This window comes from Myotis davidii, unplaced genomic scaffold, assembly GCF_000327345.1.
Source record: "Myotis davidii unplaced genomic scaffold, ASM32734v1 scaffold851, whole genome shotgun sequence".
NCBI classification, from domain to species: Eukaryota; Metazoa; Chordata; class Mammalia; order Chiroptera; family Vespertilionidae; genus Myotis; species Myotis davidii.
In genome coordinates, this window is record NW_006282653.1 from 163,266 (window position 1) to 180,625 (window position 17,360).

General features: G+C 37.0%; 1 long non-coding RNA gene across 1 annotated transcript in view; it reads left to right on the forward strand.

Annotated features, from left to right (window-relative positions):
* Nucleotides 1-5,787: 5,787 nt before the first annotated feature.
* The window catches only part of LOC107182295, a 24,490-nt gene continuing 12,917 nt past the window's right edge, over nt 5,788-17,360 (forward strand). The window contains exons 1-2 of the long non-coding RNA XR_001513016.1: nt 5,788-5,798; nt 11,310-11,315. This is a non-coding gene — a long non-coding RNA (uncharacterized LOC107182295). The remainder of the gene's footprint in view (nt 5,799-11,309; nt 11,316-17,360) is intronic.

Here is a 17,360-nt window from a genome sequence, read left to right on the forward strand (position 1 = left end):
CTTTAGAGTGGGGGGTCCCTCCTGGGGTGCCTGGCCAATCTGGGTGAGGGGCTGAGGGCTGTTTTCAGGCTAGCCAAGCACCCTGGCGACGTAAGCTCCCAGCCTCTCCTTTTTTTCTTTTTTTCTGGGATTTATTTACCTTCTATAATTGAAACTTTGTTGCTTTCAGTGGAGCTAAGAGGCTGGCAAGGCAGGTGGGGAAGCTTGGCTTCTTCCATCACTAAAGCAAGCAAGCCTCATGTTAGTTTCAAGCTGCCTGGCTGCCGGCAGCCATCTTGGCTGGCAGTTAATTTGCATATCTCACTGATTAGCCAATGGGAAGGGTAGCGGTCATACGCCAATTACCATGTTTCTCTTTTATTAGATAGGATAGATTCTCTCATGCAAATAACATTTATAATTCAGATGTTAAATAGAAGCACTTTGAAGGCACAGATAATCTCTTTGTGAGTTATCTTACAGGCACTTCAAAGGAACAATCATGTTTGACACAGGAAGTTACATTTAAATAAAAACATTTTTAAAATGAAGATTAACAAATGAGCAGAGAATGCGTCATTCCCCTCTTATGCTTTCAAGCACTTACTGTTGGATGGACCTATCACATTATCACATTATCATCACTTTCCATACCTTCATCAAATGTCATAGCGACAGCTGCCCGAGTAACTCTGAGTATGCCTCAGGCTAAAGGAGACATCTGTTTGCTGAGAACCTCAGATCAAATGACAAATGGGAGACAGAGATGTCAGTGCACAGCAAGGTCAGAGGCCTTACCTATTCGCTAGTTTCAGTTGTAGACACAGGAGTTTTCCTTCCTTTGATGGACAGACAGGAAAATGACTAACATAAAAGCAGTTAATGATGTTACTAATTCTTCTTCATTCAAAATTAAGTATGGTTAGTAAAGGAAAACTATTCTTTTGTGATGGACAGGTGTTTGCCGACACTCCTTTCACTCAGTGTTGGCATTCATTATACTTTAAAGATAATCACAGATTTTTTTTTTAGTCTGATAAATGTAGCATTGGGGACTATAAATTTAATTTATTTTGAGGTTAAAAAAGTTGGCTTTATTCTAATTTTTGAATGCTTATTTAAAATATGTTTAATTTTTTCAAACTAAAAAAAAGCAAGATTTTTTATATTCACTGAATGTAAACACTATTTTTAAGTGAGGGTAATAAATATAAAAAATTAAGTACTTTCATTTCTTGGTCACTTTTTTAAAGTCAATTTTTTAAAGTTCAGTTAAGAGTTTGACTTCTCTACAAAATCATTTTGAAGAATATTGTGCCATTTCTCATCCGATTGTTTACTCCCAAAACGGCAGAGACAGATGCTGCGCAAAGGAAAAGTTCTCAGTGCTCAGAGAAAGATTTCAGAAGCCTTTCCACACGGAGTTTTGATTGTGTTAGGTTTCCTCAAGCCAGCTTAAGATGCCAGCCTTTACTGAGAGAGCCTTGATGATAAAGAGAGATTACAGAGTTCTCATAGAGATGTGTTTTATCTTTGACAATCCCTGTGTTATTTTTGAAATATTTCTTGGATATACACATACTTCTATGTTCCTTCTATTGCTTTTTGGGGGGCTAGGGTCTCATAAAATCAATAACATTTAATGACTTCCTGGTACTACCAAAACTGATAAATTTTGAAATCGAAATGGAGATTCCAATGAGTTTATTATGCACAGCTGAACTTGTCAATTAGTTCATCTAGAACTTGTCAAAACAGTTCTTTTGAGAACATTTTCAGTCATCTTTCATATCTCAATTTCTACCTATTTATCTAATCCATAAAAATTACTAATGTGTGGGGAAAATACCTAAAGTAAATAACTTTTAAAAAGTAAAAACAAAATTATTCCCTCATTTCCTATTTTCCAGCTAAGAATTCCAATGAACCACTTACATTTAAATTTTCCTCTTTTAAAATTTATTTTCCTTTCTACTTTATTCAGTACACAGTAACCATACTATAAACCCTTATCTTCTCAGTACAAAGTAATAGTAAATTTTGAGGCTTAGTTTAAAATTAATCTAATGCAGAGTTTTTATAGATTAATATTGATTCGGTAATTCCCTCGATCAGCATGAATTTATTTTGTTTCCACTAAACTCCAAGTACAATACTAAGACATGAGAATAGAATTAAGAATGGGGATAAAACACTAAACATGATGATCTCAATATATAATTTAAGAATTAAATATTTAAACAACATTCATATATTTTATTAGTTGTGAAATAGGTAAAAGTAAAACAGTGGTCAAAGTAAATTTACTTTGAATGACTTAGGAAAAATTTATTTGTGCTCCCTTTCTTAAGGACTTTACTTTTTATTTTATACTAACTCATCCCCTTTCACTTTATATATTTTGTTTAAAATTCTATTAAGATATTTGAAGTGCTATTGCCTATAAGTAAACTTTTAATGGTCTTGTTTTGTTTAATTAGATGTCCCAATTGTCTTTAATTGTTTCTCCAATGACAATAAAACTATATAGTATTAGGTACCTATATCTAGACACATTCATTCAAATTCTTCAAACATGAAGTACAAGATAAAATTAAAAAGTCCAGAGACTTACTAATTGGAAATACTGTAAAATCTGTAATTTTCTTGTTTTAGACATAGGATTCCTATTAATGTCATCTATAATTCAACAATTTTTTTAGAATTTATATCATTTTTTAAATTTTGTGCCATTTAATGTGATTTTTTCCCCATCCACAGCAACTACTTTACTAGTCTATATTGCTTGCTTAATGAAACAAACAAGACTTTTATTCATGAGGGAAAATTGGAGGAAACATTGTCTGTCACAAATGCAGCCCTATGTGTTTTAACCAATCCTCGTTGCCAGGTTGCTTCTGCATCATCCCTGACCTGCAAGGCAGGAGGGAAAAAGAATGAAGCGCACATCTGAAGAAAGTCTTGTCAGGCTGTGCCTGCATGAAGCAGGGTTGCTTGCTTCAGCAGTGGGTGGAGTGAATGGTAAGGTCAAGATTTTTTCAGAATCGTAATGAAAAATAAATGTAATTTTAAAACATGCACAAGTTATGTAAACTACTAACGCAGTCTCTATCTTTAAAATAAACAAATATAAACAAAATATCAAATGCTATCATGATATTATTGGTAAAACATTCAAAGAAATTAATATGTTTTAATCTTAAATAAACATATTCAGAGTAGGAATTATGTGAGCCAAAATAGTGCATGCCTTAGATCTATTTTCCCTGTTTGGAAAATAAAATAAGTAAAGTAAAATAAAACTACAGTAACATAAAATATAAATCACTAGCACTCCTCAAAATAAAATAAATAAAAGTTACAAGGTTAATTTTTCAGATTTCGAGATTAATTTTGCTGACTATAACATTTATAAGGCTAGATTTTAAGGTTAATTTTGCTAACTATAACATTTGTGAGGCCAGATTGAAAAAAAAACAACTATCCATATATTATAATTGTGTGATATAATGCTATACATACTATAGTATTATGTAATGAAATGATGTAAGGAGATGGTTCACCCAAATCTCATCTTCAATTTTCTGCTCAGCAAAGTAAACTTATTACAAGAACTTTTTATTCTTCTACTGTGACTGCTATTTACTAAGTATAATTTCTGAAACTAACTTCACACTTTACTCAATAAGCACACACACATGCAAACACGTACATATATATTTATTTAAATACTCAGAAGGAACAGTAAAGTGAGGGGAAATAGTCTAAGGTAAGCAAAGTGGAATTGTTTTTAATAAGGATGCAAGAGGGCATTTTGAAAAAATAAAATAGTAGCACTTTTTTATTTAAAAAAGAAAATGCCTAGAAGATAAGGTTGAGGAAACAATACAGAAAACTTAATTAAAAAAAACACAAAAACAAACCCAAAGAGATGATAAAAGAAAGAATTACTACATTTTTAAAGAATCAGCCCATCAGAAAGAAAATCTCAAAATGGAACACTACAAAAAAATAGAGAAAATTGAGGTGAAGAAATTATCAAAGCAGGAAGTCGAGGGAAATTCTCCAAATTGGAGGACATGAATTGTCTGACCACTCAGGTTACCTAGTTCCTAGTCAATTAATGAAAATACATCTATAACAAGGCCCATGGCTCCAAATTTAAGTTTACTAGGAACAAAGATCATACCTAAAGGCTTCAGAGAAAGCATTAACATAGTAGTGTCACAGTGTCAAAAGCAAATCTAGAAAACTAGAGAGGAGGGAAGTAATACTGTGAAAAGAAAAGATTGAACTGAAGCAAAGGACCTCCCTACATTAATTTTACACTCAATTAAACATGAATCTAAAGTTAGACTATGTTACACATGTACTTTCTCACATTTTTACCTTTATTATAGAGAGGAACTCCATCCCCCCAAAAGGAGTAAACTAATCATCAGGATATGAGATCCACTTAGGGGAGGATTTTTCATAAGAAAGAGAAAAAAAATGTTCATGTGTTTAGAATTATTCAAAGAAGGTTGATACTTTTGGTGGAGTGCTAGGAGATAACCTAATGAAAAGTGAATATAAGTTAAACAAATAAAAATATTAGGCTGTTATTACTCCAGGAAAAACAGTGTGATACAAGAGACATGCAATCTTAGAATATCACCAGCCTCACCTAGTCATAATAATGGAAACATTGAATATTGTTCAGCCAAAAAGAGAACTAGTTTAGATGAGGGAGAAGGGAAAGTGTGTTTGTTATTCATTGTGGATGGAAATATGTGACAGAGCCAAATCCTAATTTTTCATAACGTGAAATTAATAGGTCAAGCCAAACCTAAAAAAAAGCAAGAACTAGTTGTACACAAATGACACTAAAAGATAGAGAGTAAAACACCTAACAAAAGATTAGAACTTTTTTCAAAGTAATTACTTCTGTTTGCAGGTACAAGCTAGAAGGAGAGGGGACAGAGACTCTCCTTTCTATAATGTAAAATAATCTGAATTTTTAAGCACTCTGCCTGTATACATGCTTTAAAAAACAACAAATTTTAAAAAGTAAGAAACTAGTGTATAAATGTGCACAAAATATTGATTTTCTACAGATAGCAAAGAACAGTTAAGACACATAAACAAAAATAATTTCAACACCACCCAAACTTAAAATCAAACAAATAATCTATTTAAAAGTATTTTTAGAGAAATATATGAACTCTTTATTTAAAATACACCATCAAGTATACTATAAAGAATACTATAACTTAATTTGGAAATATTTTTTAAAAGGAAAATTTTGAGTGCTGCCCCTGAATTTGAACTGTAATGGCCAAAAAATACTTTGATTACCATTGAAATGTTATCCTTTCATATTACAGAGAAATTGTACATATACCACACAAACACAAGGAACTAGAAATAGTTATAACAATAGCCATCTGTACTGAAAGTAAGGGTACTTTGTGTTTTATTAATACTAGTCTATATTTTATCCACTATGCAGTATTTTCATGTCTGATATTATAAATCTTGGGCAAATTACAGGAATGTATATTACAATAATGTGTTCAGATTTGTTTTTTTAAAATATATTTTATTGATTTTTTACAGAGAGAAAGGGAGAGAGATAGTTAGAAACATCGATGAGAGAGGAACATCGATCAGCTGCCTCCTGCACATCTCCTACTAGAGATGTGCCCGCAACCCAGGTACTTGCCCTTGGCCGGAATCGAACCTGGGACCTTTCAGTCTGCAGGCCTACGCTTTATCCACTGAGCCAAACCGGTTTCGGCCAGATTTGTTTTTTCATTGTATTGATACCAACTGCACAAGTAAAGATAAATTCTAAAAAGCTTACATTTATACTTCTTAAGTTAAAAAAAACTACCTCTGGTGTTAAAGGAGAATCTTGATTTAATAAATAAAAAAAAGCAAAAGTGCATCTTCAATGCAGTTCTGTGGGGCAGAAGGCTGCAAGTTTCACCTAAAGGGATAATTTAAAATACAGTTGACATCAAAATCCCATTCAGTAGTTTGATTCACTGTATCTTATTGATTTGAAAACTATTTTACTTTTTATTTGGTTCCCTAATTAAGATTGCATGTAAATATTTATAATTTTTATAGTCAATGGTGAAAAAAAAGTATAGCATTCCTTTGTGTGAGGTGGAAGCATAAGCTATTTATTGGTTTGTTCCTTCTGCATTCACTTCTTAATATGTGGATTTCTTGATCCATCAGAAATTACCTTCCATAGATGTGATTTCTATTACCTAGCATAATGCAACCATCACAAACTGTCATGTCCAATGACAAAGTTATGAGTAGGTTGCCGAAATAAATATACATGTATTTATGAAGAACATAAATAATGGATTTTTCAGTGCAAAGTTCGATGCTAGTAATAGCATTTTCATACATTTTTATTTGTAGCCTCAAATTTTATTGTGTCCTAGATGGTACATATATCAGAAAATGTTTGGCATCACAATAGATATCAGTCTTAACATATCATCTAAAACTAGGCATTAGAACATCAAACAGATAACATATACTAAAATTTGATCATTTTTCAAATATGTGTTACTGTTTTCTCCTTATCTGGCAATTTTATTTTGACAGTGACCTATTGCCCACTATTATATAAGGAATTGTACTAAGGGCTGGACAGGTATATATAGATCAATGGGACCCATTCTGTGGCTTCTAACAGCTAGCAATCTAGTAGGTGACACTGATGAATACAAAAAGAGTTATAATGCCAAACGGCAGCTGAAATGTGGTAACACAGAACAAAATGCCACAAGTAAACAGTAGGAAGATATTGATTCATTCTAGAGGATCTGGATAATCTGTGAAGTTTTTATTGGAGCCGAGGTCCTTGAAACTTTGTAAGATTTTATAAAAATTTGGAGTGGGTGATGCTAGATACTTAAGAAAATAGAGTGTGAGTAACAAGCATCATTGAGATATATGGAGATTAAGTCTTTTGGAGAATAGTAAAAATAATAATGCATCCAGTGCAGTGGTTAATAGCCATATGCGCCTATTTAGCACTTGAAATAAAGCTTGGGTAATGTGCAATATTGTATGCAATAAGCTGATGTAATTTAGAAAAAAACTATAATACATATATTTGAATTCTGGCTTTGCCACTTAAGAGCATGGTGGACTTGGATTAATCATTTAACCTTTATTTACTTATTTATTGTTTGTAAAATGGGAATAATGATCTCAACTTTAAGTGTTTCATGAAAGTATAAAAGATAAACTATATAAGTATCAAACATGATGGTAAGGCCATGGGATATATTCAGTATATGGAAGCTATTGTTAAGACCACTTCAAAGGTGAGGAAATTTTCAAGTTCTTATGAGTGAATGACTTACTCAAGGCAAAAGCTAGGGAGTGGATAAAAAAGAAAACCCTAATAATCATCATCGTAGGATTCCATATGCATTCATTCAGGAAGATCACTTAGTGAATCCTCTCAGTATGTATAATAGTTTTTTAAACATTTACCTCACCCATTCCCATTCTTTGATCTGCCTTTCCAAGTTCCTGTGGCAAACTGCCTTGGAGCTCGATCTCCTATGATGGCAATGCATCTATGTTTACAAGGAATTACAATCTGAGTGGAGATGGAGGGTGGGACAATGCAACTCTGATTTGAACTACTCCACATCCAAGACCTCTGGTTCCTCCTACTCCAAAATGTTTTTATCACATAAGGATGAGGCATGATAATTACATGTTTCTTAGGGTAAAGAAAGTACAAATACACTCCCCATTGCAGCATGAAGACTTTTATCCAGTATGGCTCAGTTGGTTGGGTGTTATCCCATGCACTGAAATGTTGCTGGTTTTATTCGAGAGCCTGCAGGAGGTAGCTGATTGATGTTTCACTCTCACATCGTTGTCTCTCCCTTCCTTTCTCTCTAAAAATTTATTTAAATAAAGGAGTATATTTATTTTAAATAAAGGAGTATATTCTCTCCTGTAGGGAGCAGCTATAGGGTTAAGCCTCGGACTGACCGGTGGCAGGGCCACAAACAAATCCCAGCTTGAAGGGCAAAGCCCTCTTACCATAATTAAGGTTAACCTTATAGCCCTCCCTAGTTCCTTCCTAGGTAGCTAAAGGGCTGTGGGAGGTGCAGCAAGTGCTGCCAAAACAAGGTGAAACTCATAAGAACATTGTAAACAGGTTGACCACTACCCTTGTTTTGATCCCACTATAAAATAAAGCCTCGGCTTGCAGGCTGGATCTTTCTGTGTCCTCATCCAGGCACGGGAGATCCGCCGAGCCCCAGCTGTATTCTCTTGTCTGTCTTTTCTTTAATCCTTCACTGCCTTGCCTCAGTCTTACTGAACCCTTGGCTGTGCTGGTGTGGCATACTTTCCTTTTTGGGTGCTTTACTCCTTTGAAATTAACTTTGAAATTCCTACAGTCAAACAGGCATGTTGGCATGCTGAGTTACAAAGATCCTCCAAATACTGAATGGAAGCGATAATCTGCTCTTAATTCATTAATAGAGCTGAAGTATGCCAAGCCCAAATCTCTACCATCCAAAATGCTCACAGGCTGAAGCTGTGGGGTTCCTGCTAAGATGGCATGTGCACTCCGTTTCCACTAGGCTGAGGAGGTAAATTCACTGACAGGGCAAAGCACGGGAAGTGGGATCTGAAGCTTCTGTTTCTCCCCAGGAGCCAGAGTGCATTGGTTCAGAAATCTGCCCATTGGATGTCATGATTGAGGGAGAGCTGCCGTGTATTGTTTACTGAAGCTTTGAACTCTGGCTAATAAATTCTCCTCAGCTGACAATGCTGCTCCCATTTGCTCCATGGTGAGCTGAGAGAAAATGTTAAAGTGCCTCAAGCAAGCAGGCAGCAAGCAAGTAGATGTTCAAGTTTAATTTCCACTGGCAAGCCCCACACTGCAGCCTGTTCTGAATGGCAATGACAAAGATTAAAGGACCAGTGCCAGCAAGCAAAGCTCACCTCAGAGGTGAAAGAAAGGTGAGTTGAGAAAATATGAACATTGGAAATATTCAAGTATATCTTCAATATACTGTTTCCACATTGTGAAGCTGTAAGCACTCTGCAAACTCCAAGGAAGCTCGCAGTTTGCTCAGATTTTCTCACATTTGTCTCTTAAACAAGGTTCACCTGAACTTATAGATAATGTATTAAAAAGTAGTAGGGCCCTGACCAGTTTGGCTCAGTGGATAGAGTGTCAGCCTGTGGACTGAAGGGTCCCAGGTTTGATTCCAGTCAAGGGCATGTACCTTGGTTGCGTGCACATCCCCAGTGGGGGGTGTGCAGGAGGCAGCTGATCAACGTTTCTCTCTCATCGATGTTTCTAACTCTCTATCCCTCTCCCTTCCTCTCTGTAAAAAATCAATAAAATATATATTTTTTAAAAAAGTAGTAGGATTTAGAAAATTTTCAAAATATATGACTCTCTTACTGATAGTCAATATAATTCCTAAGATAACACCCTAAAAATGCAGCTATGCAAGAGAGGGATCACACTAGACATCACTGGCACAAATGCCTCTGTGTGAATGTATGGCCCATGCCTCCTGAGGGCAGAGGGACCTGGTGGGAGCAGGGTCCTAACCTCAGGCTGGAGGGCACTGGGATGGGGTGAAGAGAATGGGAGGCAAAGCTGGGTAAACTATAAAGAAAATGTCCTCCTAGTTTATTTTTCCTCTAGAGTATGGCTTATAGACACTTAGATGTGATTCCAAATTGAGAAGGGGTGCACACTAGATTTTAAAGACAGTACAAAAAATTGAAGGTAAAATATCCTATATAATAAAGAGTTAATATGCAAATGATCATCATGCCCTCACGTTGTCACGCCATCATGCCATCATGCCATAACTGCTCAGACACTCAACACTGGGGAGAGAGGAATGGGGACCAGCCAAGCACAAATGAGCTCTTGAGAGAGGATTGGGCACCAGCCAGGCACAAATGAGCTCTTGAGAGAGGAATGGGGACCAGCCAGGCTGCAGCCTGGGAGAGGGACAAGCCACCTGCCTCATGGTCTTGGGCGCCAGCACCTGCGGCTGCAGCCAAGGAGAGGGACAAGCCATCTACCTCATGGTCCTGGGAGCCTATGGCAGCAGCCCAGGCGAAGCACCTGCCCACAGTCCCTTGCAGCTGCGGCTGGCCTGGGCAAAGCCAGCTTGGGTCCCGGGTGCCTGTGACTGGCTAGAGAAGGGAATCCTGGCTCCTGGGTGTGGGGCGAGACAGAGGTGGTTAGGGGCGATCAGGCCAGCAGGGGAGCAGTTAGGGGCGATCAGGCTGGTAAGGGAGCAGTTAGGGGCAATCAGGCAGGCAGGCAGAGGTGGATAGGGGAGATCAGGCAGGCAGAGGTGGTTAGGGGTGATCAGGCAGGCAGGCAGGCAAGTGGTTAAGAGTCAGCATTCCCAGATTGCGAGAGGCAGTCAGGCATCCCCCGAGGGGTCCTGGATTAGAGAGGGTGCAGGTTGGACTGAGGGACCCCACCCCCACATGAATTTTGTGCACTGGGCCTCTAGTTTCATTAATAATGTTGTATTGATTATGTATTAAAGTGTTACTCTTTTACATATATTGGGTTAAATAAAACATACACTAGAATTAATTTTGCCTTTTTCTTTTTGAAATGCAACTACTAGATCATTTAAAATTGCATGTTATTTATTTCTATTGCACAGGGAGGCTCTAGAATGAGTTCTGGGGATGATGAATTAGTCTGACTAACGAGGACCAAATTCATTCATTTCCTTTCAATCATCCTCCCATGTTCATGGTACTTGTTTCTAAGTAAGAAGTGTTCCTAAAGAAAACTAGTTCCCAGCAGGTGAGACATCCAGACAAGGAAAGTGTCTCTCCTCCCCTGGGAAGATTACCTCTTGAGGAATGAGGGTTAAACAGGAAGTCTGGCTTCAGTTGGCTGAGGATCCCAACAAAGTGTGCAGGAAAGTCTGCATGCTGAGTGTCCAGGACAAGGGGGAATCCACACTGACGTCTATGAGAACTACGTTGCTCTGACTGTGTCTGAGGCTAATGCAGAAACTTGATTGACAGGGTGGGGAGGAATGGCCCACTATAATAGGTAGCTGGCACTTAAATCTAAAAGTGACCCTACAATTATTTCATCTAAATATAAATCTTGTCTAGCAGGTAGCAGTGTTCTGCGATGAACATATTCACCTCAGAATATATACATACGGACTCAGTTTGAAAAGAGATTTATGTGTCCATATAGACTAATGACAGAGTCTGGAAATCAGGTGGTCTTGTGGTAAGTCAGCTTTTGCCCGCTAAGCTATGTATTAGCATTTGTGGAGAGAGGTGTGTTGGATATCTCACAGGCCACTTCCTGACATGTGCGACTGGAAACACTATACCCAGGGGTCACGAGGTCCCAGCCATCCTCTCAGCCACTTCTCTTTCTGTTACTGAGATTTACCTGCCCCCAAGAGAAAGTGCAAGGGGAGCATTTGATTCTCTAGAGAGGACCCCACGTCCAGAAGGTCAGCTGCACTAATGCTTCTCCTCATATTCAGACCTTAATCTTTTGAGATCTTTTCTCTGCCATGCTACCAAAATGACCATCCTGCCTATCTTTCCTTTCATTAAAAGCAATGGCGGTCCTTCTACTACATTCATGATTAGCAGAAAAGAGCATGAATGTTGTTATGATCTGGTACAATCCACATACCTCACCAAATTCAGTCTCAGCTATTTCTCCAAAAACTTTCTGACCCTCCAAATACCCTAAATTGCTTAGCTTTGTTAAGTTTCTGTGTCTCGCAAATGATGCTACGTTTTACATGCATTTCTTCCTTCTTCATGATGCCTGCCTTGGCCAACTACCATCAGCCAAAATGCCCTTCCTTTGCAGGAAGCCCTCGCCTGACCTCCAACAATCACCCGGGCTCCCTTGGTATCTGTATTTGTATCCCCAACATCATGCACATGGTGTCATTATAGAATTGACCACTATGTCACATAACTCTCTCTACATAGCTGTCGATCCTAAGTGACTCCCAGATTCTAGAGCTAAAACACTCTTGTTCAGTTTATTGTATCTTCATTGCTTAGCGCAGAATCCCGTATAGAGCAAGTGCTCAGTAAAAGTTTACTGAGAAAAAATTTAAAAGAATGGCAAATGCTCTTTCCTGTAAACTTAATCAGGCATCGGATTCAAGACAAATAGTATATATGTTTGTTGAAGACTTACCAATTTGAAGCATGTCATTTTAATTGCTGAACATGCTTTTAACAAAAATGGTGATTTTTTTTCTTTTATCAAGAAAAGTTTATAAATGAAGTAGTTGATCTCAGAATGACACACATATGTAGAGAACTAAATATACAAATGAACCCTAACATCCAAAACAGTCATAAAATAGCTCTGTGTGTAGGAATATATGAATCACACAATGTCAGTCCTTAAATGGCACTGCATTGTCAGAAAAAATGTCATGAAATACACATGGCGAAATAAAAAACAACTATGAACTCAAGTTTAGGCCTCTGAATTTAGTTCTTCACAAATCTACTTAACTTCTGTTCCTAATTTACTTTAGCTTGTTTCTTCAGTTTCCATTTGAGCTATCCTTAGCCCAATATAGATCCATATGGTGCTGTCTCCAAGAAAGCCTCGATAGCTCAGAGCAGCCAAGTGGCTTCCCTCCCACACTTTGTAGTCCACTTAGTACCTCATGCATACCCACCAGATGCTTACTCTTAGCTTTAAGAGGGTCGCTGAGAGGCAAATTCTTCAACTACTGCCTTATGTAACAACTGGCCATCTGTCCCGCCATTGCTCCAGGAGGCTAGAGATTCCGTTTCCAGAAATTTCACATTCACAACATGCACATTCAATAAATGTTTCAAAGATGTTCAGATTAACCACATTCTGCAAAATGATGTTTACCAAAGATGTTTTGAGACTTAGTGATCAACTGACATTATAAAGCACACAAAAAAATGGTGCTGTCATTCATGCATGCAGCCAAATATATATTAATGAGTTTCTACTATGTATAATACACAATGTGCATTTATAAACATTGGCACACAATTAGCATACATATAACTATTATGAATATCTGGTTTGATAGAGTGGCCATATCTTGGTAAAATTTATTATTTTTCCACTGGTGTATAAAGATTAAAAAAATACTAGATGTGGGACTTAGACCCACTTTTAAAAGAAAGCAGTGTATGGTACATTTGGAAGTACATTAAAATAAAAACTAAATTTAAAGTGTCTATCACATTTAACAAAGAACAGCAATTCTTCTGAAGATATTTGACATCAACAAGATAATTTAAAAGAAATAATATGGGGGAACCTCAGACACCCGGAAATTACTCTAAATCACGTGCTTCTCTTATATAATCCCTAAATATGACATAAATATTTCTTGCTCTCTTTATGTATGAGAAACTGGGGTGCATAATTAACAAATCACTTGACCAAAGCCACAAACTTATCAGAAGTAGTAGATTCAAGGAGAACACTGCTTTTGAGCACAAATGTCAAACTTTCTTTTTTTCTTTTAAACAGCTTTATTTAGGTAAAATTGACCTGAGGAAAATTGCAAATATTAAAAGTATAAGATTTGATGTTTTGGAATAAATAGTCATTGGTAAAAACATCACCATGATATAAATTATGAGCATACCAATCTCACTGAATATTGGTCATGATACTTGTAATTAGTCTGTCCATCCTTTTGCTCCACTACCCTCCATCTCCAGGCAACCACTGACCTGCCTTCCATCACTATACACTAATTTGTATTTCCTGGAATTTCATATAAATGGCACTAATCAGTAATTACTCTTTCTTATTTAACATCTTTCACTGGCATAATTATTTTGAGATTCATCCATGCTGTAATCTGCACCAATAGTATACTCTTTGTAAAGTTCTGGGTATCATTTTATTGTATAGACCAGAGTTTCGATGCACGAAATTCGTGCAAGGGGCTTGGCCCCTGCCGTCATGGCTTCATCCAGAAGGTCATCTGGAAGGATGTCCAGTCTAATTAGCATATTACACTTTTATTATTATAGATATGCAACAATTATTTTTATGCTAATCACAATTCTTTTTTAAATTTAAATCATTCTTTAATTTTCAATTACAGTTGACATACAATATGATATCAGTTCAGGTATACACAAATGTGTTTACATATTCATCCTGGTGGTGGGCACTTGGGTAATTTATAGTTTTGGGGTGTTACAGATAAAGCTTTTATAAACATTCCAGTATATGGCTTCATGTGGACATATGCATGTTTTCTCTTCCATCACTATATAAGTGCAGTTGATGTAATGATAGGTGTGTGTGTTACTGTTTAATAATGGTCAAACTGTTTTACTTGTAAACACTTCTATCTATTTATGGCTTTTGAGATTATTAAAGATGAAAGTAATGCTCTCCTAAGTCTAAGTGTTTCCCTCTGCTGAGGCAAGACCACTGTGCTTTCTACCCAATGTACCAGGAATTATAAGCTTTTCCAGTCTGGACAAATCAAACTCTATTCTGTTCCCTTTGAGAATAATAGACACCTTCCTTCCTACGCATTTTGGGAAGTTCCTCCCTCCCTCCACCCCTCCCTCCCTCCCCTTCCTTCCTTTCTTCCTTCCTTCCCATCCTCAGCATAATACACAAAAGGGCTCTCTGAATATCTTCAGAGTTATCTCCTTTGCAACCATCTCCTCTCCTGTCCTCCGTCCTGGGACCTATAGTTTTCCTTGGTGTCTGACTCTCAGCTCCATCTCAATGCAGGGAGTCTGCTTCTTGGCTGTTTCTCTGTGCCATGGCCTGCAGACTCAAGGCTGCATGCAGGAGCAATGGTGGAACTCACCTTGCTGTGTCTAACCTCTCAGGGACCATTGTCCTTTATGGCCTGAAGTCCAATGTCTTGAAAGTGTTTTGAGTGCATTTTGTCTAGACTTGTTTCAATTTCTTTTACTCCATCTTAGCTGGAGTGAAAATCTAACAAAATTCTTTCTAAACAACCAGTTTAAAAATCAGCAAAAGTGACATCAAAAAATTACACCAAAATAATTATATTGGTTACTCTAAGTAAGGGAATTAAGGGTGGGAGAAGAAAGAGCATTTTTTTCTTTTAAATGTCACATGTAATAATTGATGAAGTATTATATTAATAAATAGGGTCAAATTTAATTCTAATATTTCTATTTCTCTTTCCCACCAGATAAAATTGAAGTATATACCTAGCAGATGTTCAGAGTGCACCATTCATATTCCCTTAGCCTGCACTTCTACCCGCTTAAGGATATTTCCCATGAACCTCTAACTCATTGTGTGGCTGTTTTTATTAGGCCATGGGGCACACTTGGCCCATGCCATAGCTCAGGCATGATGGAGGATTTTTAGATAAATTCACTAGATTCCTTGCCTCTCTGCTGCAATAATGGTGACCTATGTTCTATATGCTCTCACATAGTTTTCCAGTGGGGCTGAACCTCCGGAGCCTACTGTGATAACTTATTTGACGACACAGATTTTAGTAACTTTTTCCTCTTCCTGGTCTCTCCTCGCTTGTCCCTTAACTGTTGTTTTCTAGGATCACTTCCTAAATAAACTCCTCACTCTAGAATATTTGTCTCAAGATACACACCTGTGAAATCTAACTAAGACATATATATTTGATTGGTACTTATAATAATGCAAATATATTTTCTAACTGTAGAAATATGGGAAGAATGTACAATTGTAAAGTTTGTCAACTTCTAGAAAATGTTCTGATTATTTTAAAAAACTGCATTCTGTAAAGGTACTCAGAATATTAATAATAAAATAATTTAAAAATAGTTTATTTTATCATTTCCCCCTAACATAAAAATAATTAACAAATGAGTATTTTTTTATTTTTTAACATATGTTTTTATTGATTTCAGAGAGGAAGGGAGAGAGAGCTAGAAACATCGATGAGAGAGAATCATTGATTGGCTGCCTTTTGCATGCCCCCTACTGGGGAACGAGCCCACAACCCACCCATTTGCTCTTGACCAGAATCTAACCTGGGACCTTTCAGTTCACAGGTTGGTGCGCTATCTACTGAGCCAAACCGGCTAGGGCACAAATGAGTTTTTTCAATAGGTTAATACAAATAAAGTGTAAATCTTGGTAGGCTGTATTAGAAAAACTTTAGCATATATGTAGTTCATGTGGTCCCCACCCCCAAATATATATATATTTGGAATAATTAATTATAAGGGCAGTATTTATTAAAATAAACTTCATGTTTAAAATTGAGCTATCAGCTAATAAAGTGTGTATACTTTTGTGTGTACATGTGTGCATACATGTAGTTTACCACTGTGCCTGTTTCAGATTTTGTTGGGGTACATCAGGAGAGTTATGAGGTGGGGGAGTTATTCTGGGACTCAGGCTGATGGAATACCTGCCATCTAAACAGGTAGATTTCCAAAGTCACTGTGGATATTGGCATTCAGATACCAGGCGGACCATTACAAAAAGTACATTGGCTCCTAAAATATCCTGTCCTGGAATTGACCCATATTACTTCAGTTCTCATTTCTTTGGTGAGAACTAGTTATAGGGTCTCAAGACAAAAAGAGGGTTTTGCCTATGAAGTCCTAGATGCGACTCATTTTCCAGGAACTGTATCTTATGCACGGGAAACATGAATACTGTCATTTTTGCCTAATAGCCTAGAGGACAAACACTTTAACTTTATGGTGAAATTCAATGTTATTTTTTAAATAAAAGATTTGCCATATGTGCATTATCCCCCTCCACCCCCCAAACACACACACACACACACACACACACACACAACTAAAAACATTCTTGCTTTTGATTCCATTCTTGCAATTATTCTGAGGTTGTGTTCTATATATTCAGTAGTCAAGCTAAGTTGTTGTTGTTGCCTACAGGCTACAACAGTGAAGGAACACTGCAATGGGGAAAGTTAAGCTAGGAAATCAAACACAGTTATGCATTCTAGGTATTGTCGCCTCTTAAAAGATCAGCTTTCATTCGATGCAGAAAGTACATTACTTGCAAATTCCTGGGCAAATAAGTTCCAATCTGTGTAAACAGTTGAGATAATTCCAAGGCACATTGTTATTATTTTATTGATTAAGGTATTACATATGTGTCTTTATTCCCCCTTAACCCTCCACCCACCCTGCTTGTGCCCTCACCCCTCTTGTGTCTGTGTCCATTGGTTATGCTTCTTTGCATGCATAAAAGTCCTTTGGTTGATCTCTCGCCTCTTAACCTCACCCTACCCTGCCTTCCCTCTGAGGTTTGATGGTCTGATCAATGATTCTCTGTCTCTGGATCTATTTTTGTTAATCAGTTTATGTTATTCATTGTA